Source organism: Petaurus breviceps, unplaced genomic scaffold, assembly GCF_028583685.1.
Source record: "Petaurus breviceps papuanus isolate PSGF00001 unplaced genomic scaffold, PetGlider_PUasm1.0 173, whole genome shotgun sequence".
Lineage (NCBI taxonomy): Eukaryota > Metazoa > Chordata > Mammalia > Diprotodontia > Petauridae > Petaurus > Petaurus breviceps.
Window position 1 is genome coordinate 33,727,298 of NW_027185759.1, and position 27,964 is coordinate 33,755,261.

Genomic DNA, 27,964 nt, shown 5'->3' on the forward strand with positions numbered 1-27,964 from the left:
TCTGTATGTCTCTCTCTGTCTGTCTGTCTCTCTCTCTGTCTTTCTGTCTCTGTCTCTCTCCCCTTCCCTCCCAGTCAGGCCACATGGTGGGGTAAAACCATAAGATATATGGAGACAAAAGGCAACTCTTACCAGTTGGAGCTGCCAGATCTGCAGGGCCAGAAGAGACCTCGGAAAGTCTTTTGGTCCATCACCTTGTCTTCAGGCATGATCCCACTTAAATCTTGCAGCTGACACAAATGAGAATCTCTTTCTTTCAGAGACCTCCAGAGAAAAGCTTTTCTCTGCTCTCTTCACCTACGCTTGGGTTCTTTGGTCCTAAAGTCCTCCTCCTCCATTTCCTTTTGTTCCTACTTTCCCTCTTGATGGAGAGCTGCTAGTTCTCAATCACTGTCTAGTGATTCTTTGTTCCCTTGAAGTCAGATATTTTCTTCTTTTCCAGGTTAATTAAATGACCCCTGGTTCCTTTGAACTCCCTTCATAGGACTGCTTTTTTCAGTTCTGTGGTGTCTCATGGTTCCTAAGTGGTGGAGTCCAGAACTGGGTTAAAACTTTTAAAGGCTCAATTTCCAGTATATAGCATTCTCATTTATGCCACCAGTGTTGACATCACATAGCTCCCTTCCTTTTAGCTTACGGACTGTAACGGCCTCTCAATAATACTATTAGACATCTAATCCATTTAAAATCTGCAAAGACCTTTGTATACACCATCTTATTTAAGCTTTACAACCTTATGTGATAAGCACTATAGATATTTTTATCTCCATTTAAAAGAGGAGGAAACTGAGGCTCAGCGAAATTCACTGACATGTCCATGTTCACATAGCTAGTAAAATTCAGGGGGAGATTTGAACCCAGGTCTCTCTGATTTCATTTCACAAACCAGGCCTGCCATTTCCCTGCAGAGATATCTGTTTCCCATGCTGGATGCACCACACATACTCATATCTTCCTAGTTTTAATTGACTTATGATTTGTTGGAAAAGTAATTGCCTTTTGGAAGTAAATATGGTCCTGCTATTCTCAGGCAGATATAAACATGAAAGATTGTAGCCTGTGTAACTGGAATGGAGATAAGAACTGAATTATCAAATTCACAGAAGCTTAAACACAAACAACACATTGGAAAAGAGCAAAGATGATCTCCTATGGAGATGTGTGTGTTACAGCAGGTCCTGATGCCCCTGTGTCAGGAAGAGCATGAAGCTAGCTGAAGAGGACTGGACAGTGCTCATCTTAGGCCATGGGTTCAGGATTTCTCTTTTTCCACCAAGGGGAGATGTAGGGGTGTGTGTGTGTGAGTGTGTGTGTATATGTGTGTGAGTGTGTGTGAGTGTATATGTGTGTGAGTGTGTGTGAGTGTATATGTGTGTGTGTGTGTGTGAGTGTGTCTGTGTGAATGTGTGTGTGTGTTTGGGGGAGAGGGTACAAAGCTTGCCCCCAAAGGTAGTGAGCTCCCAATCACTGGTGGTTTTCAAGCAAGTCTTGTTGACCCCTTTTTGGGTATGGTCTAGAGGGTAGGTGTGTCAAACTTAGGCTCCCTGGCCCCATGCCAACCCTAGTGGGTCTGAATTAGGTTAAAATGTGCTTGGGAAGTGTCTATAAAAATGAATAGAAGTACAATGCAATATAGAGAATGCTAATTTGTGATTTTCTAAGTCAAGATGCCCTTAAAGGTATTTTTCTATTTGAGGGTGACACCCTGTTCTAGAGGACTCTTCTCTGCACAGAGGGTACAAATTGGGCTTGACGGCCTCAGACCTGCAAGACCAGAGGGGACCTTGGAAAGTTTTTTGGTTCATCACCTTGTCTTTAGGCATGATCCCACTTAAATCTTTCAGCTGAGACAGATGAGAATCTCAAGATCATAGATTCAGGGCTGGAAGGGCCCTTAGAAGTCATCTAGTTCAGTCCTCTCTTTTAACAGAAGAGGAAACTGAGGCTTAGAGACATTAAATGATGTCCAAAATCACCTTGGTAGTAAGTGATGGAAACTGGATTTGAACCTGCATTGTCTGACTCCAGGGTCAATGCTTCTTCTGCTCCAATATTCTACTCCTAGATGTCTCAAGGCAACTCAGCTCTTCCCCGGCTATAAAAGCTTTAGCTCCTTCTCACCCAGTGAACCTTCAGCATTCATATCTGAGGAGAAGAGCAAACTCTCCATATTCTTCTGACTCCTGACTCCTCAGGAATCAAAGCACTGGGAACCTGGGAGCTGTCCTGGGAGCTGTGCTTAAGCTAGGTAACTCAGTGAATAGAGCACTGGATGTGGAGCCAGGAAGATCTGAGTTCAAATTTGAGCTCAGATACTTACTTGCTGTGTGATCCTGGGCAAGTCACTTGACCTCTGCCAGCCTCAGTTTCCTCAACTGTAACATGGGGATAATAACAGCACTTACTTCCCAGGGTTGTTGTGAGGACCAAATGAGATCACATTTGTAAAGTGAGTTGTAAACCTTAAAGTGCTACATGAATGCTGTTTTTGTTATCCTTTGTGACCCAGAGGATCTCTAGGGTATAAGTGAAAGTTGGAGACACTGAAAAGGTCATGTGGACTGCCCCTGAAGCTCAGCTTCTGTTAAATACTTGTTTGATGCCTTTTGGATGAGAGATAGGACCGGGCTCCTGTCGCTGTGTTTAAAACTTCCCAAAGAGAATGAAGCCAGGACAAATATGCTGAATCAATTAATGTCCCCTTTGGGGAAGGTCATTAAGAAGACACTGGGATGAAGGAGAAGCTCTCTCTGCGTAGCAAGAAGTAGAACTTAGCTTTAGTTATCAAATCAGTGTGGTGCATGTGACTAGGGAGGACATTAATACACTTCCATTGCCAGGACGGACAAGGAGAAACAAAGGTCCAGGGGGAAGGCATGAAGGAAAACTCAATGATTCCCAAGGCTTGGAGAAGCCTCAATGGGGCCATGCTACCTGTGCTGAAATATATGAAGGTCTGTCCCACGAGAGAGACATATTCCTGCTTGGCTTCAGAGGGCTGGGTGGCAACGGATGGTAGTGACTGGCAGATTTAGGCTTGAAAAATGTAAAAATTCCCTAATTATTAGAGCTGTGCAAAATGGATTCCTTCTTACTGGAGGAAAAGGTGAATGACCACTTTCTGGGAAGACTTTTAGGAGTTCAGATCCCCAGGCCCCTTCCAGCTGCAAATCCCGGAGGCTATGAAAGCAGGTGTACCCACAGGAGAGGGAGGTTTTGGCTTGGTTTGCACAGGGACGTGTCTCATAAATCTCAAGGGGCATGAGCTACGTAGAACTGACGTTTTCCCTCCATGTAGCATCAGGTGAACACACTAATACCTGAGGCTCAAAGAAAGTATGAAAAATACTAAAAAGGTAAACGAAGGGGGCCGGAAACCCGCAGCACCATTCTGGGTTGGACCATCACTGGCCGGAGTCGCATCACAGGAGGCAGCCGGCAGTCGGCAGGGACTATCCTCTGGGTCCGCTTGCCACCAGCAGAGGTCGCCCTCTCCTCTTCCTCTAAGTGTGAAGCTTTCCAGGCTGTCTGTTTCGCTAACCTTGGTGCTGATCTTAAAACTCTTCCCTAACCACAGATGGAATTAGAAGGCGGCGGGGAGGCTATCACAGGAGGGGAGAAGAAAGACTATCCATTCGGGTCCCAAGCTCGGAAAGTGATGAAAGTCACAGAACTACCGACCTATGAAAATAGGCAAGCCTGAATTTAATTCTGCTTTTGTACTGTTCAAACAAGCCTGTTTGAAATACAGAGGGCTTGGATGCAGTGATAGATGCAGCCAATTTATAAATGCTATAGCTGTAGAGTAATGGTTAGAGCACAGAGTCTGGAAGACCTGGGTTGAAATCCAGCTTCAGATACTTCTTAGCTATGTGATCTTGGGCAAATAACTTAACCCCTGTCTGTCTTGATTTCCTCCTTTGGAAAAAATGAGGATTATTATTATATTATCAATTAATTATTAACATCTACCCCCCAGTGTTGCCGTGAGGATAAAATCAGATAATATGGGTAAACAGCCAAGATAACTTTCTTGCCAGGCCTCATTCATGACATTCCTTTTCCCATTTCCACCCTTTTGCCCTTCAGCTTGGAATGGTGTCTCTCCTTCCTTATTTTCAACTCTTAGAATTCCCAGTCTCCTCTGATCAAACACCACCTTCTACATGACACCCTTTCTGATCCTTCAAACTGCCAGTATCCTCCCCCCATTCCAAAAGTACCTTATATTTTTAAACTTTATGTGTTTGTGTACATGTTATTTCCTCTGATGGAATGGAAGCTTCTCAAGGGCAGAGACTTTCTCTTTTGGCTTTGTGTCTGCATGGTGTCTGTAATGTAACAAGCACTTAATGAATGGGTGCTTTTTAACTGGCTATTATGTACAGATTAGCATAATGCAAGATAGAACAAGAAGGGGCAAAGGTAACTTGAGGTAATTTGGACAAAAATATTCTAGGAACATTGAAAGATGGAGAAATATTTTTTTAAACAGGGGGTCCTGAAGAGGGACGGGAGCCTGGGAGGCTTTGATGGAAGGAGTGGAAATTTATCAGGGCCTTGTTGGATGAGAAGGATCTTACCAGATGGAAAGAGCAGCCTGTGAAAATGCATGGAGGAGGGGAGAAGAGCAACAGATACAAGCAGGGTGAGAGGGGAGAGAAAAAAGCTGGAGGCAGATTGGGGAGGTCTTCAATGGCCAGCAGAGGAGTTTACATAGTACTTGGTAGGCTGAAGTGGGGCCATTGGAAGGTTCCCAACAAAAGAGTGTCATGGTGAGACCTATGCATTAAGAAGATGATTTAGATAGCTGTGAAAGGATGGTCGGGCTGGGGAGGAGAGAGCCTGAAGGCAGTGAGAATGATCAGAAAGCACATTACTGTGTATCTGAAAGGTGAGGAGGAGGGTCTGAACAGAGGGAGTTTGGGAGTGGAAAGGAAGGCACAAATGGAAAAGGGAATGCAACTGAAATAGTGTGCATTTTCAGGGGAAAACACTGGAATCAATATTATCACAAAATCTGTAATTAAAGCAATACAATTGAATACAAATTAATTCTTTATTTTAAAATAGGCCTGGAGAAAAAGGAAGTTAAATAAGAAAAGGATGAGCAAGTAGAGCTTTTGTATAGCTTCTTAAGGGGACTTCAAGGCATGTGCCTACAGGTCTGGAGGTTCATGGGATTATAATTTTTGAGCTGAAAGAGACTTCAGGGGCTGCCTTGTCCAATGCCCTCATTTTATGAGGGAGTGAGGGAACTGAGTCCTTGGTCCAAGGCAGCAAGTCCAGCATTGAATCCCCAAGGTCACATGGCAAGTCAGGACATTACCCTTGTCATGTCATCGGTCTTCTTCGAGAATGAAGACTGAGCGACAACTTAGGAACTCATCCACGAGAGAGCTGAAATAACAGCTCCTCCACCAATGATAAGGATTTTGTGCAACTAATACTATGTAGACATTGCATAAAGCACACTTTCCCCAGGGTCCAAGATGGTATAGGGAAGACTGTGCCACCAAGAATTTAGGGAAAAAGGTTTATACTTCTACTTCTGCTGTATTTTTGAAGTAAATTTCTCTTTGAGAAATTTAATTTAATTTCTTTTATTTTTTTTAAAGCAATTGGGGTTAAGTAACTTGCTCAAGGTTACATGGCCAGTTATTTTGGTGTGGGTGTTAAGTATCTGAGGCCGGAACTGATCCCGGGTCCTCCCGACTCTGCGCCACCTAGCCACCCCAATTTAATTGATTTTATCTGGCTAAATAAAACCAGGAGTGTTTGTCACTGGTGGCTAACAGTGGGGGAAACACAACAAGAATGGTGGGGGCTTGAGTCAATAGCAGCAGAGGAAGACCCCCCCCAACAAATCCAAAGCTGTATCCTTAAAAACCTGAGGGGGAGTGTACCAGTCTTGCTGTGGGAGAACAAGGCTAGGGAATATTCATTTCAACAATAATATTTCATTGTGTAGCATAATTTGTTTAACCATTCTCTAATCAATGGGCAACCACAATTTTTTCCTTTAGTTTTTTTGCTACCACAAAAAATTCTATTATAAATTATTTTGGTACCTATCAAACAACTCTTTTTCTAGTGACCACCTAGGGGTATACGCCCATCAGAGGAGTCTCTGGATCAAATATGTCTATTTTAACCACTTTATTTGCATAATTCCAAATTATTTTCTATAATGGTTGTACTAATTCATAGTACCACCAACAATACATCATTGTGCCTGTTTTTCTACAATCCCTTCAACATTGACTATTCCCATCTTTTGTTATCTTTGCCAATTTTTGGGGTGTGAGGTGAAACCTCAGGTTTGTTCTGATTTTCATTTCCCTTTATAAGGGACTTGAACCTATGATTTGGAGCATTCTTTCATATGGTTCCTACTAGTTTGTAATTAATTCTTCATATGAGAACTGTTTGCTTATATCCTCTGACCAGTTATTTATCAGAGAGTGGCTTGTCCATCCTCACATTCTAAAGATGAGGAAACTCTGTTACCCAGAGAGGTAACAATCTTCCCATATTTTTTGCATTTCTTCTCTTTTTGCCTCCATGTATAGGAACAAAAAAAGGAAGAGAACAGGAGGAAGTGCTGCCACTGTTTTAAAGTAAGGGCCCAGTGGCAGAAGTTGGGTGAAGGAGACTGTGATCTTGCCCAAAGGACAAAGACGTGTTGCAGAGGTTGCAGCCAGTGGCCTCACACTTTCATTTAATCTCTGGTTTCATTTTCCTGGCTTGGATTTCTCACTTGCTATGGTGAAACCTGAGCTGCTGACATGTTAATGTCAGCCCAGGGATGCTTATCACAAGGTATTCTGTCACACTCACACTTGGAGAAGCCAACAGTTGTCAAATCTAAATGATCACCCTTTCTCCACCTAACTCCTTGTGGTCCCAAACCAGGCTATACTGCTCAGAATTCTCTAGGATTCAAAGTCCCATGAAAGTGAATGGAGATCCAAGGAGATTTCCTCTCCCAAGAGATGGTAGGAAGGATTTTCAAAGGTTATTACCAAATCTCAGAGGTAGAATCAATCAAAAAGCATTTATTAAGCCTTTACTATGTGACAGGCAATGGGCTAAGGACTAGGGATACAAGGAAAAATCAAAACCCAAATGGTCCCTGCCCTCAAGAAGCTTGTATTTTAATAGCTAACATTTATATAATAGTATGTATACATATATACATACATATACAAATATATATGCTCAACAGTATATATAGAAAACTATTTGTATATACAGTATATACAAATATATACATATACCCCTACATACCCACACCAATTAGATATAGTAAGTGGAATGCAATAATAGAGGACAGGTGACCATTAGCTGGGGGCAGGTGTGGGGGGACCCTGGAAAAGGCTTTTCTGTAGAAGGTGAGAAACGAGCTGAGTCGTATAGGAATCCAGGGGTTCTGAGAAGTAGAGGTGTGGGAAAGCATTTTAAGCATGAGGTCTAGCCAGTTCAAAGGCACAGATACAGATGGATAGTGAAGCAGAGTGCATAAGGACTAGAAAGCAGGCATTTGGCTAGATTTCTATTGTTGTTTAGTCACGTCTGACTCAATGTGATCCCATGGACAAAAGTCCAGGGGGTTTCCTTGGCAAAGATACTGGAATGGTTTGCCATTCCTGGTCCAGCATGTTCCCCATTTTACAGAAGAGGAGCTAAGACAGATAAGGGTTAAGTGACTTGCCCAGGGTCACATAGCTAGTAAATATCTAGGGCTAGATTTGAAGTCATATCTTTCTGACTCCAAGCATGGTGCTCTATCCACTGCACACCTAGCTGCCCTAACTGTACTGTAGAATACATGGAAATAATGGTAATAAGACCAGAGAGTTAGGAAGGGGTTAGGTTGGGAAGAGTTTGCAATGGCAGACTGAGAAGTTTATATTGGAACCTAGAGGCAACATGGAACCATTAGAGCTTATTTAGTAATGGTCAGACCTACATATTAGGAAATTCACTTTGGCACTTGTGAGAAGAATGAATTGGAACAGGGCAAAAGGGCCTCTGAGGCTACCTGTTCCAACCAGCATATGAACAGCAATCTCCTAGAAGTGGTTATCCAGCTTTGTTTGAAGGTCTCTGGGACAAGAAGATGAACAAATGAGATATAGTTGAAAAATTGGAGGTGATCTCAGAGGGAAGTACAAGCATTCAACTTTCCCTCAGAAGCAAAGATTTCTTGTAGAAGGTGGGATTTCAGGTGGAACTTAAAATGAAGTAAAGGAAACCAGGAGGGAGAGATTCCAAGCATGGAGGAGAGTTGGTAAAATAACTGGAGAGATGGAACAGCAAGGGGAGAGAGACAGACAGAGACAGACAGAGACACAGAGAGACAGAGACAGACACAGAGAGACACACACAGACAGACAAAAACAGACCCACACAGAGAAAAAGAGAGACAGAAACAGACACAGAGAGACACACACAGACATACAGAGACAGACACACAGAGAAAGAGAGAGAGAGAGAGACAGAGAGAGAGAGAGACAGAGAGACAGAGAGGGAGAGAGAGACAGAGAGAGAGACAGAGAGAGACAGAGAGAGAGAGATAGAGAGACAGAGAGAGACAGAGAGACAGAGAGAGAGAGAGACAGAGAGAGAGAGATACAGAGACAGAGACAGAGACAGAGACAGAGAGAGACTATATAAGGTGAAGAAAACCAGAAAGGTGGGAAGAAAGGGGCCAGGTTATGAAGGACTTTAAAAATCTAATCAGAGCATTTTATATTTGATCCTGGAGGTAACAAGTAGCCACTTGAGTGTACTAAATGGAATTGGACATGAGCTTTAGGAAGATCAATTTGACAGCCAAGTAGAGTATGGATGGCAGTGGGGAGAGACTTAGGGATAACAGACCCACCAGGCTACTATGGCAATAGTCTAGGTGTGAAGTGACGAGGGCCTGCTCCATGGGGATCATGACAGAGGAGAGAAGTGGTCTTTTGTGAGAGATGTAAAAGTAGAAATGAGGGCCAAGTGTAAGTGAGGAGTCTAAGATGACACCTTGGGTGTAAGTCAGGTTGACTGGGAGGGTTGTGTTGCCCTGAAAGTAATAGGGAAATTCAGAAGACAGGTCAGTTTGGGAGATGTTGAGCTTGAGATGTCTATGGCATATCCAAGTAAAAATGTCTAGTAGGAAGCTTTGTGAGGTGAGACTGAAGGTGAGGAGGGAGATAAGGACTGGCTAAACAACAGGATTTGGCTATTGATTGGAGACTATTCCTCCAGATGAAGTATCCTGACAAGGCCAGGTTACAGCAGAGTCATCACTGCCATAGCTCCAGGGAATACAGCAAACCTTTCAATGACGGAAAGATCACATACACTTTTCTGGTAGCTACATCACACTGTTGATTCATACCGAGCCTGTCTTCTTTTAAAGCTTGGCCATCTTTTTTGGACACACTGAATCTAGCCCCGCACACCCTGCCATTCTATGATATCAATATTTTGAACCCAAATGTAAGACTTGATAGTTATCCCTATTAAATTTTATGTCACTAGAGTTGACCTAGTGTGATAGCTTGTCAAGATCTTTTTGTTTCCCAGTTTTTTGTCATCTAAAACTCTGATAAGCCTCTCAAATATCCCTTTCTCTAAGTCATGTAAAAAATGTTAGACCAAACAGAGATCTGAGTTCATGCCGAACCATTAATGAGTTCTCTTTAGGTCTGGCCATTTGATCTGGTCTGAATCCATTTGACTCTTTGTAATCTAGCACAAATGTTTCTTCTTTTCCACAAGGATATGATGAGAGGTTTTCTTAAAGGCTTTGCTAAAAATCAAGGTAAAATATTTATGGCTGTCCCCTGATCTAGTAATAAAAAAGAAAAATTTTAAAAGGAAAAATACAATCTGACAAGGTGAGCTTTCTATAACCACCATTTCATTTTAAAGGAGTTCACCGACCATCCTTTTACTAATATGTTCTGGGATTTTGCCAGAAATTGAAGTCAAGCTCATTGGCCCATTGGGGTTTAAAGACTTATAATGGTAATTTGAAGATCTTCCCTGTCCCTCATTAAGCCTTAGGGAATTTGAAGACCTTCTCTGCTTTGAAAGTATACTCTTCCCCCCAATAGGCTGAATGTAATCACATTGAACCTATGGTGGCAGGAGTTTGCTGAAGGGTGGAGCAGAGCCCACAGGAAGCTGGGAGTCTGAGCCTGCTAGATGGTTGAGAGGAGAATTTGTTTCTGAGGGAGACAAATAGGCTTGTAAGTAAATATTGGTCAAATATTGGTTTGTGGGAAGGCTAAAGGATGGTGTGGCTCTCTGCCACATTGAGGTACACTGACTTCTATGTTGCTATGCTGGATTCAGTTTCCTGGTTTTGGGATTTTGTTTTCTGGTGTCAGAATAAATGTTTCACTTCTGTCTTCTATATGGAGAGTCTGTTATATTTTGCAATTGAGCACCACGCAGGTATATTTATAGTGATTGTGGGCACAAGACTCCACCCACTCTTTTCCTTTTCCTCCATCTCCTGACTGTTGGCATTTTCACTGGCTGTTTCCTATCCTTGGAATGCTCTCTGGCTCCTGGCTTCTTTCTAGCCACAGTTAAAACCTCATTGTCTGCAAGAAGTCTTTCCCCATCTTCTTTAATGTTGGCACCTTCCCTCTGAGATGGCCTACAATGTATCTTGTATATATCTTGGTTGTACAAAGCCGTTTGCATGTTATCTCCCTCATTACATTGTGAACTTTGAGAGGACAGACTCTCTCTCTGTTGCCTTTCTTTGTATCTCTACTGTGTACCTGAACTTAAATGTTTGTTGACCTCTGGAAAAGGCCACAGGGTTGAAAAGCCGTAAGGTAACCTTAGATAGAATTGTTCTAGCAGCTTGGGGTGGGGGAATGTAAGGGGAAGCAAGGCTAGGAAAAGTCTCCTAGAGATGGTAGCAATTGGACTGAGTCATGAAAGGAGCCAGGGGTTAGAAGATATGGAGGTGAAGAAGAACATTTCAATGTCTTCAGAATTCTTGAGAGCTGATTGTCCTTCTTGTGTTAACTTCCCATGGAACAGAATTCTAGACCACGAGCTCCTAATTGTCATTACTTAAACCTTTGATGTATACCTCTCCAAGACTGGAGGTATATGCCAGACATTATCAAGACTTCCTCTGCTTTTCTCTCACACATTCATATAAGTGGTAACTTTCCCCCAGGGTTCCCATCATTTCCACACATTCCAGTACAGAATTTCCCCCTTGCTGGTTCCTCTTCTTTCTGAAATTGTCATTAGGGTAACTTGAGAGACAGCTAGAAAGGGAGTATGATAGGGTGGCTAGGGAGCTGGCTAGAGGACTTGGGTGTAAGACCTCCTTGTCTCTGGCATCTGCCAAGTGTGTCATCACAGACAAATCAATTGACCTCCCAAGGAATTTTTGAAGACAGACTGCAAGTTACATATATGTTGGTTATCTGCATGAGTGCAGGGAGTTTTACACTGGAAGTACCCTATTCTGATGAAAATACAAGAGAAGACAAAAAGGGCAGAGGGGAAATTATTAATTGTCCCATTTTTGAAAAAACAGAGTTTAGCAGATGTCTAATCGGAACCTTCCATAGTTACCATACCATGACATTGTGCCGGGCTTATTTCTTTTCTCAGTACAGGCATAGTAATGACAATATTCTTTTCGGTTTTGGCTTCACTAATCTTCACCCAAATGCTCTCTACCATGGGCCCCCATTCTGGGAATTCATCACTACCTCATTTTTTATTGTTGTTCAGTCATGTTTGAAACCACATCTGGGGTTTTCTTCGCAAAAATACTGGAGTGCTTTTCCATTTCCTTCTCCAGATCATTTTACAGATGAGGAAACTGAGGTAAACAGGGTTAAGTGGCCTGCTGAGGGTCACATAGCTAGGAGATGTCTGAGGCCAGATTTGAACTTAGGTTTTCCTGTCTCCAGGTCCAGCACTCTATGTACTAGGAGCAGATTGGACTAATTGGTTCTAATGTCTCTTTGAACACTAGTATTCTATGCTCTTACTCATGACTAGATGGGTTTTTCATTTAGAATTTTAGCACTAGATAAAATAAGGTCATAAAATGCACACTGATGCAATCAATTCCTCACACACACACACACACACACACACACGCCTAGATGCAGAAGCAGAAACAGGATTATCTAGAAAGTCTTGTTCCTTTGCTCCAAGCAGAAGAGCTGCAGGCAACTTGCTAAGGAACCAGAAATCACCCAGGGAGTCTCCCCTTGTTTGGCAGACACACAGGAATCATGAGTTTGTTTTCAGGAGAATGTTCCGCACCCATGACCTTGCTCCTTGCATTGATTTTGTGAAGCCTGAACACTTTCTGTTGGGGGAGTAATGCAATGTCCATCTGTTTAGTTAGGTGCTTGCTGGAGGGGAGCTTCGTGGATGCTGGGTTGATTATAACTGCTGATGCTTTTTAGAAAAAAAAATCACAGTCAGCATGCTGTTTGTGTTGTGTTTTTAATTGTCTTTTAAAAATTTTGTAAATGTACCCAGAGGCATGAGTAATGGCACATGTTTCCAAATTGAATAGAAATAAATTAATTTTTTTTAGGAAAAGCAATAAGAGTTCACAGATATTTAAAAATGAGAAACTATCATTTCATACCAAGAATATAAAACACACCAAGATACTCCACAAACTAGACCCAGAATTACTTAATAGCATGAAAGGTCATAAATTCATAAATTTTCAGTCTGAAAGGGCCTGCAATGCCATCTGGTCCAAGCTTCTCCTTTTATGGATGGGGAAACTGAGGTCTGGAGAAGTAATGGGGTTTGTTTGATGGGATTCAAACTCAGATCCTGTAACTCCAAATGCATCACTTATTTTGAAGCTTTGATGTTACAAGCTAAGAATACAAACTCACCAAAGATATATACGTTGGAACCCTGGAGAAGAACCCTTACGCCACATTTGTTCCTGACCTTGAAAGTTAAAAAGTTTGTGAGAATGCCACCAAAAATGGAAATAAAGATGATTAACTACAGAAAAGTTGACAATAGGTGTGATCTTGTCCCAGATATTTGTCTGGTACTTAGTTTCCTCATCTGTCAAACGAGGGAGTTGGACCAGATGATTTCTGTGTTCTCCTCTAGTTTGAAATCCATATTTTTTTTGTGTTTATGAATATTTTAAAATCCTATTAAGAACATTATCTTACATTTATGTTAGCCTATCAGGATTTTAGGAATTTCCTTAAAAAATGTCAAAATTTGTAGAGGTTCTCCTTTTGGGAGATGTAGACAGAAAGAGACATCCTCAAACAGATTGTATGAAGTACTCAAAAGAGGGAATAAATGAGGTCAGCAAGGATGGGAAAGACAAGGGTGGGAGGTCAAGCAGTTATATAACCAAAGACAGATGGGTCAGCTCTCTTGCATCATTGGTACTCACACAAGATGTCAGGCTGCAAAGGAAGGTTTTGAGTATATGGACAGATTCTCTATGAGAGACATAGACCAACACTGCATGGGATGAGAAGGTATGGAGGGCTCAAATCCCACAACATGGTGATGAAGTCATTGACTTGTCAAAAGATCAAAATATAAAAATTCAATGTGTTTTAGACTATTTTGATATTCCCTATTTCCTTTGTTAAAAGAAGACAAAGTCTGCCTGTTGAAACAGCACTATTAATAATTCCAGCATCTTTATGCAACATAGATTGTTGATCTACAGGGGGGAAAAGGGAGACATCATTAGGGAACAGAAGGGGAGTGTTAGTTTTCAATTCACATGTGATTAGGAAAAGTCGGCCCACACAGTGTCTTTTTCTCTTCCTTTATATGAGCTGACAATGGAACTCTGTCTTTTCCTTTAAGCCCACCAAACTTCCTGATTTCTGCTAAGGGCTACACCATTCTTCTAGTAACCCACGTTTACATTCTTGGACCCTCAACACTTTCCCTTCACTCAGTGCCTGGATCTAATTAAATGCCATGCCTTATTGATTCTATCTTCCTAAAAATCTACCCCATTCCCTACATTTGTACAACCACCACCTCAAATACTGGTCCTCAACACCTCTTTTCTAGACTAAGTTCCTGGTTGGTCTTCCTGCTTCCAGTCTCTTCTCTTTGCATTGCCACATTGCCAAAATAATCTTTCTGACCATGTCACTACCTTCCTTAAAAAGTTTCACTGGGTCCCTATTGCCTCTTGGGAAAAATACAAATGCCCCATTCTGGCATTTAAAACTCTTTGCAATCCAAATTTATTTCACCTTATTCTCTTTCAAGTGTACTATCTGTTCTAGATAAATTGACCACCTTGCTCTTCTCTAACTTAGAATTCCACCTGATTCTTGTGGGTGCTTGTTGAATCTGTCCTGCATAAAAGGAAGACTCCCCCACCTCCCTTCTGCCTCTCAGAATACCTGGCCTTCTTAACAGCTCAAATCATGCCTGAGTACTAAGGATATGAATGTCAACCACGTCTCAAAACCTATTTACATAAGGTTCTCTTCATTGGTGGAGACTGATTATTCTTCATTGTTGGGGAAAGATAATTCATTGCCCTGAGCCTGAGAAAAGAGTTCTTGGGGTTTTGGCTTTGAGCCTTGAGTTGAGGGAGAAGAAGTGTGATGCCAGGGTGGGGGAGTCTTCCTTTTATGCAGGACAGATTCAACAAGGAGAGAGAGAGAGAGAGAGAGAGAGAGAGAGAGAGGATGATTGTGTGACCGTGCCTGGCTTATTTCTTTAAATACTTCAATCTCAGGCATTTTCTTTTTGGTAAAATCTGGGTGTCTGTCTGTCTCTGTCTCTCCCCCCTCCTCAGCTAAGCTATCTCTCTTCTACCTGAAAGCTCATTTGGTCTGCATGGTATATTCTCATCTGTATGCCTTCTCTGATTTCTATTTGCTATCAGCTTGGAGAAATGGGTTTATTTGCTATTCACTATGTGTGTTCTTTGTGTAACTGGCATTTGTGGGAAGGGAGTCAAGCCTTGGAAATAGAGCTTGGGGCCCTATTTCTCCATTAAGGGATAGTGATCAGGAGCTCAGCTTGAACCTAAAAATTATTTCCCTTAGACTAACAATATTTAAAGAGGGGCAGATAGACATAATTCTAGCCTAATACCTTCCTCTGAGGAGAGTAGAGTGGCTTATTTCTGGCACAAATCTCCTTATTCCCCTCCTGGCAAGAACCAAAGTCTCCCTTGGAGAAGGCTGAGCAGAGGAGATTAGAGCTGTCTATTTGTGCCTCTGTGAGCAGGCTGATGTGGACATACAAAACCTATGTGGGCAGCACACATCTCACCCTTACACAAAGAAAGGGAAAACAGTCCCTGCCCTGAAGCAGCTCATGTTCTAAGCAGGGTGGGGATGGGGGGTGGGGCAGCCAACAACAAATACATAGAGAGAAAAAGCCTTTCCTCTTTTCTCAGCTGGGTAGCTACTTCAATCTCTTCAAATCATCTTCTGTTTATTTATCTGTGTCAATCAATACTGGATGTCTCCAGAAGACTTGTAAGCTCCTTGAGGGCAGGAATTGGTTTTTTCTTTGTATCCCCAGTGCTTCACACAGTTATTGAACTGAGTTAAACTGAATTCTGCTTAGTGATCTCTGGTACTCCATAGCTGCTGACATATATTTGGCAGTGTGGTATGGGGCAAAGACTACTGGGTCTGAAGTCAGAAAACTTGGGTTCAAATCATGCCCCCATATATCCCTGTGTGAATCTGGACCCCAGAGTCCTCATCTGACAAACGAGGAGCTTGGGACAGATGACCGCTGAGGAGTCTTCTCATTCTATCTAGGATCCTGTCACCTAACTTCCCGAATAATCCAGTATTTGGGGAGTAAAAAGGAAATGCTTCTTCAGTGAAAACAGGATGCAAAAACAGATGCTGTAATGACAAGGATTTCTACAAGACATAAGCCCAAGTCCTCATCAGAGTCATGCCTCTTCAATAACTTTGGTTCCCCCAGGGTCTCAGAAACTGTAAAGCTGGGGCATCATCTGGAATGGAGGGAGAGGATAAGAGGAGGTAAGACTGTCCTCTCCCTTCACTGTGATGCCCTGGTCTTCACTGTGCAATAAAAGATGGAGTCAGCTGCTATCCATGTTTCCTGTCCAGCATTCCCCCTCCCGGATCCTCAGAGTTCAACCCATTTCACCAAAAAGGAATCCACCCTTCAACAGACTCATCAGGAACTTATTCATTTGACTGTGCCTGGAGGAGCTCTTCTCCTAGGCCCTCCCACCCCCATCTCCACGCTCTGCTCTTCGATTCTAGGTTCTATGTTCTAAGGACTTTTCCAGCTCTGCTAAGTCTCTGGTTCCGAGATTCTATAGGTTATGAAAAGAACACATGTAAGATAATCCAGAGATGTTCAGATCTGTTATCAGCAGGGCTCTAATAGTGACCAAGTAAATGCATAAAGAGTCAGAAGAAATGGTGATGCTTGTGACTGTGTGACTTTGGGCAAATCTCTTAACTTTCCTCAGTTTCCTCATCAGCAAAATTAGAGGGGATAGATTTGAAAGATGTAGTATCCCTTTGCAGCCCTAGAGCTATGATCCCATGACCTGGCTCTCTATCTTCTACCTTTGTGACCATGGGGAGGTCACTTATCCTGCTCCTCTCTCTCAGGTCTCAGTTTCCTCATCTGTAAAATGAGGGGTTTGATCAGATGAGTTACCTTCCAGCATTTAGTTTATTAAGCCAATCGGTATTTATTACTTTGTGTCCTTTTTCTCTTCATAAATGAATTTCCTTTATAGGATTATATAGACTCCAAGGCTTTCAGAGTTTGGAGGAAACTTAAAGATAATTTGAGGAAAATTTTATAATAATATTTACAACAATAACTGTGCTTTATTGCAATCAATCATGAAATGCTTTAAGGTTTGCAGAGTGCTTTACACAGATGATCTCATTTGATCTTCACAACGACGCTATGTGGAAAGCACTAAAAACACTATTAACCTCCTTTTACAGATGAGGAAACTGAGTCTCAGAAATGTGAATCAACTTTCTTTGGGCTGCACAGCTACTAAGTATTTTGGTGGAAAGGTTCAAACCCAGGTCTTCTTGATTCCAGGTTCAGCAGTCTTTCCACCACCAGGTTACCTTTAGGTGTCATTACTCAGATCTAGTTTTTTTTTTTTTAAATATCCTTAATTACATTCTCTTTAATAATCTTTTTGAAGTTTATGTATCCTTGTGATATTTTCCTCATAATGTGGAGTACACCCCAAAGATCTAACCTTAGACTAAAGAGTATGAATGTAGCTCCTATCCTAACTACATTAAAGTTAATTTAGATTTTAATTACATTAGGCATTCACGAATCGACAGCTAGGTCTTCAAGGTGCCCCTGATGAGCATAAACCTGACCCCTCCTTCTCACCTCTAAATCTGATGTCCCAATTTAACAATGCAGCAGACATTTATTGTGTCTGTTTTATGAAAGGGAACGTGTTACAGTGACTCAAGAGCTGGCCTTGGAAATTGGGAAACCTGGGTTCAAGTCTTGCCTTGGACATGTGCAAACTGCACAGGCTCTCAGTGACCCAGACCACTCTCTGGGACTGGTTGTTGTCCTTCATTTTTAAAGACAACACCCCCAAATGACATCACTATGTTAGAGCCAAGTTACAATGCATCTGACTGTGACTGATCAGACCAATGTGAGCTCGGAATGCTCTAGCACAGGTCGGGCACAAATAGTCCATGTGAACAATGGGGGTGGATTGTCTAAATCTGAGCATCCTGCACGTCTTTTGAGCTGCTTCAATTCTTCTTTGCTCCTAGAGCATAGCACCTTTTCTGATGAAGGCACGCCATGCTGGGTGGTCTTGTGGGTGGTCTCCCACATCACACAGTCAATTCCAAAGTTCTTGAGTGACTGAATTTCTGGGACTATCAGACTCTCTAAGACCAATCTGCATCGAGGGAGGGGGACTTCCACATTTGCCATGCTGTTGAAATCACAGGTCCAGCCCCTTCCCTCCCCACACCGCTCCAAAAAGAAAAGTGTGAAGCATTCCCTGCCTTCATGGAGATTACTATTTATTGTGAGTAGGGAGGTGTGGGCAGGAAACCTTGTCACCGGGCTAACCAGATTAGGGGAGGGATGGAAATAGAGCAATGAAAAAGTCAGACTGTCTTCTCCAATACCATTCCTGGAAAACATAAACTCCAAAGAAAAATTCCAACGGTGTCTCTGCAGCATTTGGGGGGAAATGAAAGCTTCCTGGCTGGTGCATTTCAATTTCTGATGTTTATTATATAACTACATTACAAGCCCTAAATGCAACTATTCACAGCCCCTATTAAGATGGTACTGGCAGTGCCTTTGGCGTCTCCAGAATCAGAAAAAGAAAGCAGCTGGCCAGTTGAGACCAGATATTAGCATATGAGACTCAATTATATCTTCTTGAAAGCATAAATGACGGCTTACTTTAATGAAAAAAAAAATCCAGGATTGTATTTTTAGCAGTGAACATGCAGGATGAATGAATTCTAGCCTCCTAATCGAATCAGGGCTCAGTTAAAATAAACTCCCAACACTACTATCATCTCTTCAGAATCACTAGTCTTGAGTCTACCTGTCAGAAGGTTTCTCCTCCCTTGCCAGATACATAATAATCTCATTCACCATCATACAGTTGCATGACACACAAAAAGGCTGACATAGTTTCTTCCTGCTTGTGGCTGTCGTACTCCTACTGAATGATTGCTTAGCTATAGCAATACCATCTTTTGACGTTGCTGGATTTCCAAACGCCTCCATTCCTTCTTGGATCTCTCTTTTCTTTTTGGCAGACTGTGACTTATAGGTGCATAATATTCCTGGGAAAGATGGGTAACTTCTTCCAAGGAGAAAAAAAATGATTCACTCAAGAAACTCACCTCACTTCAGTGGGCTCTCAGTAAATATTACACTTAGTTGAGCAGCCTTGAGGGGCTGCGTCTTTATCATGATGAATGAAAACTTGCTTAGTTGTTAAAAGAAAGAGTAGTACTAATTTGGTATCTTGAGGCAGTCTCTAAAAGCTTGATTTGTAATGATCTCTCAAGGCCAAGTCAAGTCAGTCATTTCTTATTCTAATTCCCCTTTGCCTCCTCCACTCCCTTAGGTATATTTGATTACTCTCATTTTATAAAAAGGATTTTGTTGATGGTTTGTGAACCTTCCATTGTGGAAATGAAAAAGAAATATGCAAAAATAAATAACACAGAAAGCTTATCTAAAAATGTAAACAATATTCTGTTCCACTAGTCCACCACCTCTCTGCAAGTAAGGAAGAAATCTATTATTTCTAAGGTCTTTGGGACCTTCCTTGTATAGGATCTCTTCTGGACTCTCGCTCCATAGCTCATATGCAGAAGCTTTTCTTACTTTGGAGATACTCTGTGGGTCTGAATTCCTAAAACTATAGCTGACAAGCCCCCACTGGTGTATTTACTTTTAAGTTAGTCACTTGATCCAAATAACTCAGAGCAAAGGCATTTATTAATATTAATAATAATAACAGTGAAGACACTGGCATTTAAAGGCTGGCAAAGGACTATACATATTTTATCTCATATATTGTCTAATTTGATCCCCACAACAACATTGTAATGTAAGTGCTATTATCTCTCCTTTTTCAGATGAGAGAGGTGTCACAAGGCTGGTGGGGTCAGCATCTGTAGTACTCTACAAGAGGTACAGGGAACAACTTGAAGGGGAGGTCTCAGCAGCTGAATTCTTGCCATACCATTGTCTCTCTTCCTGAGTGCTACAGTTGCCCTCTCAATTTATTCAAGAGCTGGTTGGCTTTTAAAATTTATTTAATTTGAACTTATGAAATAAAACATGTATTTCCATAACATAGTAGAATAAAAAAAAGATGATTGCATGTGAAACTGCGAATCTATTATGTATAACGTGTTATTCCTTTTAAATATATAGTGAAGTTATCATGTAACTTTTTTCCTTTTATTCTTCCTTTTCCCCCAACCTCTGCCCTAGAGATGACAATGATTAGACACAAGTGTGTGTGTGTGTGTGTGTGTGTGTGTGTTTTATTTATCAGTTCTTTCTCTGGATGCGGATAATGTCTTCCTTCACAATTCCTTTGTATTAATTTGGGTATTTATAATAGTCAAAGTCACTTAAAGTTGTTCTTGAAACAATATTGCTGTTATTGTATACAACATTCTTTTGGTCCCGATCATTTTGCTCTGTATTATTTCATCGAAGTCTATTAACGCTACTCTCAAATCAGGAAGTTCATCATTCTTAGGGCACAGTAGTATTCCGTCACAATCATATACTACAACTTGTTCAGCCATTCCCCAATTTATAGACATTCCTGCAATTTCCACCTCTTTGCCACCACTCACAGAGTTGTTATAACTATTTTAGAGCATAGAAGTTCTTTTCTTTTTCCCCTAATCATCTTTGGAAACAGACCTAGTGATGTTATTGCTGGGTCAAAAGGTTAATAACTTGCTTTTAGCTAGCTTGTTTGAAAAAATCCTGGTCCAATGGGCATGGCTGATCTTCTCAGATAATCAGTAGACATTTCCTGCGGGGTGTCTGTTAGCCTTTATCCAAAGGCCAAAGCCCTATAACTCTTTCAAGGGACTTAAGAAACTCGTTCATATCTCCTAACGTAGGGCAGGGAGAGGAAGGGAACAAGCATTTATTAAGTGTCTTCTATGTGCTAGGGGAGGCACTTTACAAATATCATCTAATTTGATGAGACAGTACTCTAAAAGAGTAGAGATGTGTTTGCATTGGCTGAAGTCTGGACGGGACTTTTTTTTTAAAACTAGCTAACGGACTGTTCAACATGCTTGCCTCACACCTTTGTCATAAGTTTTTCCATTATTGTGGGTTCACCTTTGCTATACTGGTTCTCAGGGCACTACCATTTTCAGTTTTTATCAGGTTACTGATCCAAAGAGCATTATTACCTAATCAGGCCTTTAAAATCAGTGTTACTGATCCAAAGAACAGGCACCTTGAAAATTTTCAGCATTCAAAACAGTGCCAAGGAAAGATGTTGAAGAAAAATGAGAAGACTGCTGTGAACAAGGACAGTGGAGAGGAAGAGACAAAGTATGAACATGATGTGCAAATTGATTCACGGGAAGGATGGGGATGTTCTCACTGGATGACTAGAGCTTCTGGAAGAGGAGCAGCAGAAAGAAAAAAGGGAATAAAAACACAGAGAGAAGAGTTTGTGTTTTCCCAAGTTGGATGGTATCTCAAAAGCCAACATTATGGACTTATTTTAAAAAATATTCTAATAACAGTATTTCAATGGAAATGACTATTTCCCTTTGTAATCCTATGGATTCTATTTTCTGCATTATTCTAAGAAGAGGTCCCAGAGGCTTCACCAGACTATCAAAGGTCCATGAAATGGAAAATATTAAGAATCTCTGGATCTAGTCTGATCTGCACCTGAAAAATAAAGCCTATTACAATACACCATTAAATTATCAGCCTGCCTCTGCTTGAAGACTTCTGAAGAAAAGGAATCCACCACATCTCGAGGAAGCTCATTTTACTCTTGGACAACTCTCATTCATAGGAAGTATTTTTTTCCTCAACATCCAGGCTCTTTACAACTTCTACCAGCCGCACTTGCCCAGTACTGATTGGAAAGGTAAACTGTAATGATAAGGAGAATTTGAAGATCTTCCCTGACCCTAGGCCCCTTGATAGGCTTAAGTGACTCTGAGAACCTTCACTGATTTGAAAATATACTCTGCCCCCTAATAGGCTGAATGTGGTCACATGGAGCCTGTGGCTGGAGGCTTGTTTTTCAGGAATGCCCACATTTTGTTACTTTGTGATTGGACAGTGGGTCAAGAGGGCTGTGACATTCTCTGAGCCAGGAGAAGGCTGTATATACCCTGATGTGAGGTTTTGCTTTGGGGCTCACTTTGGGAAGAGTTGTGTGATTTGGCCAGATGAGACTCTGGGCAGCCATTGAGCGCCCCTGGCTTTGAAAACCCAGATGTTGGTGCTTCCCTCTTTGGCAACTAACTAGGTATGGATGTAATTGTCAAACAGCTGGAAGTTCTGTCTGCTTAATTGTGCTACTTCTGTTGTAACTTCTGTTTATATTCTCTGAAGTTCAGCATGCTGACTTTTCCCCCTGAACTAGGTAAACAATATATGTTTCATTGATTAAAGTAAGCTTGTTAACCCATTTTGAGTTGCTTTCCTTTAGAAAAGCAGATCTAAGAACCTGTGTTGGCATCCACCCTGAGTATGCTAGGGTGCTTGCTGCTACAAGAGTTGACTGAGCTTTTGTGCAATTTTGAAAGGTGTTTTTTACCTTTAAAACAAAGATACTACTATCGGATTGATAGAAGTAGTGAGCAAATCATGGTGTTGCTGAAGAACTGTGTCATATAACTCATTTCTGACCACAATCTATCCCCTGAGCAACTCAATTCCATTTTATTCTATTAAAAACGATTCCCCAGCAGATATTATATAAATATACATATATGCAATATACACATACATACATGTACATATGTATGTATATTCAGTTTTCAACTCTTTGTGACCCCATCTGTGGTTTTCTTGGCAAAGACACTGAAATGGGTTGCCATTTCTTTCTCCAGCTCATTTTACAGATGAGGAAACTGAGGCAAACAGGGTTAAATGACTTGTTCAGGGTCACATAATTAATAAGTGTCTGAGGCCAGATTTGAATTCAGGCAGACTCATCTTCCTGACTTCAGACATGGCACTCTATTTACTGTGCCACCTAGCTACAATTATTATGCTTACTTTACAGATGGAGAAACTGACTTGCCCGGATGCCAACAAGCACTTGAGATAAGATTTGGCCTCAGGAGTTCAATCCCCTTATTCTTATCTACTGAGCCCAAGAGCTGCCTATTTATTGACCCCTTACTGTGTGTGCAGCACCTTGAGGGACACAAAGGTGAGTAATACTCTGTTGTGGGAGGGGGGTGTGGTTAAAAAGCATGTAAAAGGCAGAAGAGGATAAACACAGGGGAAAGCAGGACTCAGGGAAGGCTTGGGGAGAGGCGGAATTTGACTCTGAGCTTCAAGGAAGGATGGGCTTGTAGCAGGCAGAAATGTAGGAGAGCGTTCCAATAGTTCTGGCAATGTTGTATGTACCAGATGCTGATGAATCAAGTATCCTTTGGTTCAGGCAGAACAAAGAAGGTTGACTACTCTTGTGTATACAAACACTGAGGGATCCCATGAAATAAACATCTTTCTTAGAGATTTCAGAAGTTTTCACCTGCTGCCAGAACTCCACAACTAGCAATTATGGAAGTGGTGATGGTAGGGGAGGTTGAGGAGAGATCCTTGACTTTGGGGATGACACAAGGTCCCATGTGGGAGAGCAATATCAGGGTGCTGGACCCAGGGATGACTGCCATCAGAGGGCTGGAGCAGGGTTAAGTGAACTAGGAAGGAGTGGTGTCCTGGGGAAGAAGTAGCGTGTGTAGTCCGGGGTGGGGAACCTGCAGCCTTGAGGCCAAATGGGGCCCTCTAGGTCCTCAAGTGAGGCTGTTTAACTGAATTTAAACTTCACAGAACAAATCCCCTTAGTAAAAGTCTCTAGTAGTTTCCTTATTTACTAGTTATTCTTGCAAACTTGGTGATTAGCTCTGTTTTTTCGAACTATTGAAGGAGCACAGGTGCTTTAGCACCCTCTACACTTCAGCAACATTTACCTTATTTTGAGCTTCTACATTTTACTCATACCTTTGCCTAATGGATGAACAAAACTTTTCCTGAAGTGTTCTATTGTCATTGTGTCCCTTCGTGGAAAGATCATTTGAGAATTTCAAGAAATAAAAAGTAGTTCTATTGTGAGACAACTGTAGATCATCCTTCTGGGAAGCTGAGTTAGCATCATGGAATCAAAGAATCTTACAAGTGAGAGAGACTGTGGAAGATTTCACAGTTCGACTTTCTTCCCCAAACAGGTATCTTTTCTGTAGGGTCACTAGATCCTGATCAATGGTTATCCTGTCTTTGTGTTATCTTCTGAGGACTGCTTTATGGTCTTTCTGCTTGCTATGGCTACCTTATGCCTTAATCTTTGGGCCAGGAAGTTTATTCAGAATATTATAAGAGAAGAACTGTCACCAGAAACTTGTTTCATCATGCAGGCACTTTATGGGGCTTTCAACCTCATTATAAAAAATATTATGGAGATATAATTTTTAATGTTTCTTGTGCCTGGAATTCTACTAAAAGTCAAATGTTTAGGAGAGTTTGGAGAAAATGGTGGCTTTTGCAGAATTTTTATCTTACTAGTGACAAAGAATGTGTAGGCTTTGAATTTATCTCTCCCTCCAGTATTAAGGAATACATTTTCAAAATGGTGAAGGATGCTCTTATTTCACCTGGCAACAATAAGCTGAGTGCCAGGAAGACTGAAGATACAAATAGATACTTGATTCTATTGCATTAGTGTTAGAGAAATCACAGATAATGCTTTCAACACCACTATCCAGTTGAAAATTGCTGACACTAGCCTTGAAAAGGAAGATTTTGGAGGGTAGAAAACTCTTGGGAAGTTATTAGGAATGACTCATATGAGAAATTCAAAGAAACATTAGAAGAATAATATAAAGGGAAGCAGAGTGAAGAAAGCACATCCCAAAGAGCAACAGAAATACTGATTAAAGTATGCAAATAATCATTATGGCAGATGGCGGCAAAGGGATTGGAGCAGGATCAGCAAATTCACTGGCATGCAGAACTCCCCCAGGAGAAAAATTTGAGTCAGGGCAGCACTTGTGAGACAATTTATGTCATCCTAGAGAGTTGACCAGAGCATTGGGACTTTCCCAGGGTCACCTAGCCTGTATATGTCAGAGGCAAGACTTAAAACCAGGTCTCCATGACTCTGAGGGTCAGCTTTTAAATCTGCTAAACCAAAGATGTCAAACATGTAGCCTATGGGCTGCAGCAATCCCCCAAAGGACCCAAACAAGCTTAAAACGTAAGTGGGAAATTTAAAAAAATTAAATATAAATACAATGCAATATAGACAATGTTAATTTGTAGTTTTGTAAGTCAATGTGCACTGATAGAGATCCTTATGTATAGTTTAGTGGCTCCCTTTCTGTCTGGAGTTTGATCCCAATGAACTATTCTGCCTCTCTAAGGTAGCAAAACCCTGGTTGCTACTACCCTGTTTAAGTTGTGGCATGTGACATTTTTTTTACTCCTGTATGCCAGTGGATATGGGACCTCACTGATGTTGATGGTTCTTTCAATGATGCAGGTCGCCACCTGTCCTTGCAGGCTAGTGAGTGGGACTCTTGTTTACAACATCTCATAAGTTTACCATGAGGTGTACCACACAAGGTGATTAGGACCTTCTTTGAGTTCTTCTGACTTCAGGATACTTGTGCCATAATAGAAAGATTATCTACCAGTTATCTCTCAGGTTGCAACATGACCAAATTACCTTTTTATTCTTTCCTAAATGCCTTGGATAACCTTCTTTATAGCCCTTCTTCATAATTCTGGTTTATTAATTATGTTGTACCCATTTCCACTGGGTACTGCTGTGTTTCTCTTTGGATATCATCAATTTCAATTCTTTGAAGACCTTTTTTCCAATAAATAATGTGTATAGCTACATAGACTACCAACCATAAACACTATTCTGTGTTAATTATGCTTAGTGCTTTCAAGGAAATATACTTTGTGGTTTATTTGAAGTTTTTATGTTTGGCAGTTGTGCTGAAACTGAAGTCATCGATAAAGAAATTAAGCAAAGGAAGAAAGGAAGAAGATAAAGCTCTAAGGAGAAAAAAGAAAAGTTCTTATTAGAAGAGGCTTTTGGGTTTTGACTCAATAGCTCACTTTGTAGAAACACAGCCTAGAAGATTAGGCAGAGAGAAGGCAAGTGGCTAAAAATCAAGGTGAAATGAGGGAATTATCCCAAGGAAACAAGATGCAGGTCTACTGGCAGGGTGAAATGCAGTTTAACTTCATGAATCTGTAGGAGGAAGTACAATTACATAGAAGACTGCAGAGATGTGGGTCTGGAACAATGCTCAGAGATAAACCATTTTTGTTTCCCAGACTCCTTTGGCCATCTGGTAAAGCCTATGGACTTGTTCTTAGCATCATGTTTTTACATGTATAAAATAAGAATTTGTTAAATGCTTACTATATACCTGGTACTCTGCTAAGTTCTGGGGATACACATGCAAGTGAAAAGAAACACAGCCCTTGTCCTCTGGCAGTTTCCATTTTGATGAGGGAGGGCAACATATAAAAGGGAAGACCTCCATTGGGCTGGTGGGCAAGGGCAGGTGTAATACCTCCCAGGGCAGCCGGTAGGAAGCTACTCCTGACATGAAGCCTATATTTGTCTTTCTGTATCTTCCATCCATTGTTTCTGGTTTTCCAGAGCTCAACAGAACAAGGCCCATTCTTTTTCCATGCTATAGCCATAGAAATATCCCCCATGTCTTATTTCCTCCAGGATAAGCATGATATAGTTTTTCTGGTGTGGGGGTCTTGAGCTTTAAGAAATTTATAGTCCAGCAGGAAATGAGAAAGATAGGTGAAAAAACTCCAAACCAAAACCCTGCCCTATAATGCAGCTCTCTGAGTCTCTATATAGGATGCCAATCAATCAATAAGCATTTATATGTGTTCACTACAGCCTACGCACTCTAGTGGGTGCTGGAGATACAGTGACTATTTAATAGTTACAGGTCTCTCTCCATCCTGGGAGCCAGCCTTTGTGAGTGGCTGTGTTGCAGCATCATCCATTGCCCTGTAGACAACCCTGTAGACAGCAGGTTGTGGGATGAAGGACAGCCTGTTGCTGCGGACTTCCTCCCTGAAGACTCTCCAGCCTGGTAGACAGGTCAGGGCATGGGCCATGCAGGTAGAGCTGGGATAACCCAGGGACAACTCCCTTCCACCAAGAGGTACTAAGGGATTGTATGTACAATATATACTTTTAAGAAATTTAATGTTATTATGTTTTTATATATTTTTAATTTATAATATATATGTATATATATATATATATTTTTTTTTTTTGGAGGGGGGAAGGCGAGGCAATTGGGGTTAAGTGACTTGCTCAAGATCACAACAGCTAGTAAGTGTGTCAAGTGTCTGATGTCAGATTTGAACTCAGGTTCTCCCGACTTCAGGGCCAGTGCTCTATTTACTGCATCACCTAGCTGTCCCTATATATTTATATATTAATATAGTTAATAAATTTAACTAATATATAATTTTAAATTTTGGCTCAGACCCATGATTTTATCAAACTCCTAGGGAGATATCTGCCTCTATGAATGTAAATTAGCTCCTGTTTTTGACCTAATGCAGGGATTTTTCATCTGGGGTCTGTGAATTTCTTCTCCCCCTCCCAAATTTCTTTTGATAACTGTATTTCCAAATTGGTTTTCTTTGCAATCCTTTGAATTTTATTTTACACATCTAAAAACATGATTTTGTGCATTGGTCTACTGGCTTCCTTAGAATGCCGAGGAGGTTCAGGACACACATCCAAAAAAAGTAAAAAAGCCCCCAGTTTAAAGCCTTGAAGGGTCCTCTGGAACCCTGAGAGGTTGTTATTTGCCCAAGGTCACAGAACCAGGATGTGTCAGAAGCAGGACTTTATCATGGGATCACAGGATCATTGATATAGACCCAGATAAAATAACTTTTTCATTCATAAAATAAAAACAGACTTTAAATTGGGAAAGAGGAAAAGGATAAAGATGAATGGAACAATGAGGCTTAAAAAGAAATAACGTGTCATCCTAAGTGTTGCTTTCTTTTTTCTAGATATGTGTCCTCCTCATCCTGTTCCTTCCCTCCTGGGCACATTCAAGCTTGCTACCATTGCTCAGAAAATGTGGCTCTTAGACCAGAGGATGTATCTCTAGATCAGCTCTGAGCAGCGTAGAGCTCAGCAGGACCCTCA

General features: G+C 41.3%; 1 protein-coding gene across 1 annotated transcript in view; it reads right to left on the reverse strand.

The window, feature by feature from the left end:
- SPATA16 (spermatogenesis associated 16) overlaps positions 1–27,964 on the reverse strand; it is a 267,544-nt gene that overhangs the window by 120,880 nt on the left and 118,700 nt on the right. The window lies entirely within an intron of this gene.